At 53.8% G+C, this 5,558-nt stretch overlaps 1 pseudogene; it reads left to right on the top strand.

Moving 5' to 3' along the window:
* Positions 1-718: 718 nt before the first annotated feature.
* On the top strand, positions 719-2,256 carry LOC123056957 (UDP-glycosyltransferase 88B1-like; annotated as a pseudogene).
* Positions 2,257-5,558: the final 3,302 nt, after the last annotated feature.

Here is a 5,558-nt window from a genome sequence, read left to right on the forward strand (position 1 = left end):
GCGTGCCTTCGTCTACAATGTGTCCCCGGGGTTGGCAACCCCGCGCGACGCGTCGTCAACAGCATTCTCCTTCCTGGTGCATCACTTCTTCGACACCACTGCGTCCATGACTAACTCGGCGCCTCCTTGCGCTCGCGGCTCCACGGCAACTCCCTCGACACCGGCTACCCGACTCGACATCGACCACGGCGTTCTTGGCACGGCTACCTCGACCACGACTACACCACCCTACGCTCTCGGCTACATTGACATCGGCACAAAGGGCTATCATCCGCTTGAGCAACTCGTCGGCTTCCTCCACAGTCAACGCGTCCGCGACGCGACACCGTCCACGACGCTCCCGCTAGGACTGCGGGGGGATGTCAGTCCGTCGGCTGCTATTCTCTTCAGTCTGACCGTCCGCGACGCTCCTGTTGTTCGCAACGCTACCGCTACGGCTGCGGGGGGATGTTAGAGATATATTTGGGATACCTGTATTTGGTAGTCTAGGATTTGTAATCCGTCTCCTACCTTATCTCCACGAGAGGCTTCTTGCCCTCAAGTCTTGTACTCAATATATACTCGCCCTCGAAGCTCAATAATACATCCATCATATTCCACACCAATTCTCTTTCTCCCTTCTAACATGCAATGCAACAAGTAGAAGAAAATTACAAATTTCGGCCACCAGATGGGTGGGTCAGACAGACCATGGCCCCCTGTAAATCATCGGCTCGCCATGCATCTCCAACTCCACTTGTGCTACTCCACACTCCAAAGCAGACACCACCACCACAGCGTCCACGACTACAAAGCAGGCATATCGTTGCCAAGATGGAGCGCGCAGCAGTACCCGTCGCCGGGCATGGGCCACCTGGTCTCGATGATCGAACCGGGCAAGATCATCGCTGCCCGCGGCCTCGCCGTCACCATCGTCGTCATCGATCTACCGCACAACACCGGGGCAAGCGCAACGGGGCCCTTCCTCGCCGGGGTCTCGGCGGCCAACCCCACCATCTCCTTCCACCGTCTCCCGCAAGTCGAGCTCCCGCCCGTAAAATCCAACCACCCAGAGACATTGACCTTGGAGGTCGCCCGCGTCTCGAACCCTCACCTGCGTGATTTCCTCGCTGCCACCTCCTCCCCCGTTCTCGTCGCAGACTTCTTCTGTAATGTGGCGTGCGGCGTTGCCTCGGAGCTCGGCATTCCCATCTACTTCTTCTTCACCTCCGGCGCTGAGGTCCTGGCTCTCTACTTGCATCTCCCGGTCCTGCACGCTCAGACCACCGCCAACTTCCAGGACATGGGTGATGAGCTCGTGCACGTTCCCGGAATCCCCTCGTTTCCGGCGACAGACTCCATGCGGCCAATCATGGACCGTGATGATGTAGCATACACGAAGTTCGTGAGTGTGTGCAGCGACCTGTGCCTGTCCCAGGGCATCCTCGTCAACACCTTCCGCTCGCTCGAGCCGCGGGCCGTAGAGACCATCGCCGCCGGGCTCTGCTCACCTTTTGGACTCCCGACACCTCCAGTCTACTGCATTGGGCCGCTGATAAAGTCGGTGGAGGTGGGCACCAAGTGCGGCGACGAGTGCATAGCGTGGCTGGACACCCAGCACAAGGACAACGTGGTGTTCCTCTGCTTCGGCAGCCTTGGTCATCAGTTTAGTGCCAAGCAGATCAGGGAGGTGGCGGCCGGGCTAGAGGCAAGCGGGCAGCGTTTCCTTTGGGTCGTAAAGTGCCCGTCCAACGATGACCCGACGAAGAAGTTCGACGAGCCGTCGGAGCCGGACCTCGACGCCCTGCTCCCGGAGGGCTTCCGAGACCGTACCAAGGAGACGGGCTGGTCGTCAAGTCATGGGCGCCTCAACGCGATGTGCTTATGCACGCAGCGGTGGCCCTGTTCGCGACGCACTGTGGGTGGAACTCGGTGCTGGAGTCGATCATGGCGGGTGTGCCGATGCTAGCGTGGCCATTGTACGCAGAGCAGCGGATGAACAAGGTGTTCCTGGAGAAGGAGCTTGGGCTAGCCCTGGCAATGGAAGGGTACGACAAGGAGATGGTGGAGGCGAAGGAAGTGGCAGCAAAGGCGAAGGAGCTTGGGCTAGCCCTGGCAATGGAAGGGTACGACAAGGAGATGATGGACTCTGACGGCGGGAGGGTGATCCGTGAGCGGACGCAGGCGGCCATGCGGCAGGCGAATGAGGCGATGCGTGAGGGCGGGGAGTCCGAGGCGACGTTGGCGTCGCTAGTTAACGCGTGGGTACTTGCTTGACGTTGGCTGGATCAGTCAAGAAGGGATCCGGTGATGCAAGCGTGGTTGTGTGTAGGAGTATTATTAGGGCATGTACAATGATGGCATATAAATACAGATGTCTTATCACAAAAAATAATTTGAGGCATGTGTGTTGATTTTTTTCCCCAATGCAAGCTACTATTAGTGGGCATTATTAAAAAATAAAAAGTGACTCTCACTACACATGCATTCTTCCTCTTCACTTCAACTTTTTTCAACTTTATGCATCGGATCACACTTTTCTCTCTAAGCACTCGCCTCCTGAAGAAGATCCTGCTTTCCCATCCGAACTTACTTTTTATATCATTCGATTCTACATGGCATGTGAGGCATCACCCTGGGGCTATGCATTGGTCATGCCCTTAAGGTGTTGCGAAAATAAACAAATACTACCGTTGAGGTAGGTTGTGTTTTTTCCTTTTTACCAGTTTCACTTGCAACCTACTTATATCTTACCTTTGGAAGCAAACAAAATAGAATAACCGTTTTACAATTTCTCAAGCGGCTAAGAAAAAAAAGTTCTAAGTCAATGCCAAGAATAATCTAGTCTGAACATTAAGATATGTGCAAATGCAAGAAAGATGACAAAATGTTCATCCAGCAGCCATAAATACTGACTAACAAAATAAATATTTCCACGGCACCTGATAAATAACCACTCCAAGAAAATACATGCTCTCATGTCATTTTAAACGGGGCAATCGGTAAAACGATCATACCACGGAACACGAGAAAAAGGGACAAACGATCATACCATTGTTTCTTTTTACAAAACACCACGTCTTTCTCTTCGCTTTTAGCTACTCAAATACTCTAGACATTATGCATAGTTGCAGCAAGGTTGTACAACAGTTTCAGAAACCACAATAACTATATCTAGTTCCGCCGAATTTGAAATTTGGGTAAGTCGATTTTCGAGTGAAGGAAGGAAGCTGGAGGGAAGGAAGGAACTCGCCAGAGGGAAGGAAAGAGCTCGCCGAAGAAGACCCCGCTATCTACCTTATGGTGTCAGACTATCTCATTATCTATCTTAGGGGTGTGTGTGGGCGGGACGGGGGAAGGGTGCAAATTTGCCAAAAAAGAAAAGATCATCGTTGGGGTTAGAGGGATAGCCGGGGGCCATGACATAGCGGCGGTGGGCACGGCGGGCGTTAAGGTGAGGGTGGGGCGGCGGTAGGTCTATGGTGGCTAGGCAGGTCTGGAGGTTGAGGAAGACATGTGGTTGTTGATTACCAAACCCCATCAATTGACCCAAATAAAATTTCCAGTCGACTGGTTTCTAGTTGGCCAGCCATGCCGCACTTGCAAGCAGAAAAAGGCGCAATTATATTGTGGCATGCAACTGATCAATTTAATATAAGAAATTCTATAATCAGAGGCCCTCTCAACTCACAAACACTCAGCGTCTACAAAAAAAGTCATGATTTCTCGGGTTTTTGGAGTATTTAACAAAAAAACTACCACATTTGATGGAAACATTCCTACAAACTACCACTTTACAAATTTGTGCCGAAAACTATCATTTTCTCACTGATGGGGTCATGTACCTAGGGTAGGGTCACGAACCTGATCTAAGTACCTTACCCAAGGACACCCTTAGAAGAGGTCGCCTTCCAGTCGACCAACGAGGGACTCACTCGACTGACTTGAAGGACTCGACCACGAAGACTCACTCGACCACCAGGAGGTCAAGAGGCACTCTGCACTGCAACGGCCTGTAATTAAGTAGGCTTTATGATAGTAAAGACACTTTATGTGGGGCGTTACCAGTAACGCCCCAGACTTAACTCACCTTAAACCCTCTCCTACGTGGGCTGGCTGGGGTCCTGGCGCACTCTATATAAGCCACACCCCTCCACAGGCAGAAGGGTTCGGCACCTTGTAACTCATATACTCATAATCCACTCGACCGCCTCCGGGCTCCGAGACGTAGGGCTATTACTTCTTCCGAGAAGGGCCTGAACTCGTACATCCCTTGTGTTTACAACCTCTCCATAGCTAGGACCTTGTGATGGGGTTATGTACCTAGGGTAGGGTCACGGACCTGTCCCAAGTAACTTACCCTAGGACATCCCTAGAAGAGGTCGCCTTCCAGTCGACCAACGAGGATTCACTCGACCAACGAGGACACACTCGACTGGACTGAAGGACTCGACCACGAAGACTCACTCGACCACCAGGAGGTCAAGAGGCACTCTGCACCGCAACGGTCTGTAATTAAGTAGACTTTATGATGGTAAAGGCACTTTATGTGGGGCGTTACCAGTAACGCCCCAGACTTAACTCACCTTAAACCCTCTCCTGCGTGGGCTGGCCGGGGTCCTGGCGCACTCTATATAAGCCACCCCCCTCCACAGGCAGAAGGGTTCGGCACCTTGTAATCCATACATTCATAATCCACTCGACCGCCTCCGGGCTCCGAGACGTAGGGCTGTTACTTCTTCCGAGAAGGGCCTGAACTCGTACATCCTTTGTGCTTACAACCTCTCCATAGCTAGGACCTTGCCTCTCCATACCTACCCTCCACTCTACTGTCAGGCTTAGAACCACGACAGTTGGCGCCCACCGTGGGGCAGGTGTTTTAGCGATTTTGTGGAGAAGTTGCGATTCTTCCGAGTATTTTCATCATGGTGTCTGCTGGAGTTTTGATCGAGGGTCAAGAGATCCGTCTCGGCACTCTCACCTTCATCGCCGACGACTCCGCATGGCTCCAAGAGGCTCCACTCGACGTAGATGCGCTCCCCGTCCGCGGTGCGACGCATTTTCGCGCATGTGTCCGCGGCGTTCTGCTGCGGCAACCATCGACCCAGTATCGGTCGGTTCCTCCGTCTTCCACCCTCCCGGTCTCCCGCCAGCGCAAGCGCTCAGGCCGGTCGAGGCTTCAGCGATGGGTGAGTCACGCGGTGGCTCGCCAGTCGGCCACTACACAAGTTGCGGCAATCGAGCCCAACGAATCTCTCTACGGCTTGTTCGATCAGTCGACTGGCTCCGGAGAGACTGCATCCGAGTGCGGAAGCAGTGATCCAGCGGCGGAAATCTTGATGGTCGACGGGCCCCATAGCCCTCCCGGCTTCGCCCGCGGTGGTGGAGCAGGTGACGGCGGCGACCCTGCTCGAGGTTACGAAGAGTACCAGCCCGAGCCACTTGACTCTCTGCAAAGAGAAGAGCTTCGCCGCAGGAACGAGGATCCCCTGCGTATTCCCATCGCAGGAGAAACCCCCGAGGCTCGTGCCTTGGAGGAGGCGCGTCTGGCCAATTTGGCCGAGCGCACTCGACTGGAG

This window comes from Triticum aestivum, chromosome 3A (genome assembly GCF_018294505.1).
Source record: "Triticum aestivum cultivar Chinese Spring chromosome 3A, IWGSC CS RefSeq v2.1, whole genome shotgun sequence".
In the NCBI taxonomy this organism is placed as follows: domain Eukaryota; kingdom Viridiplantae; phylum Streptophyta; class Magnoliopsida; order Poales; family Poaceae; genus Triticum; species Triticum aestivum.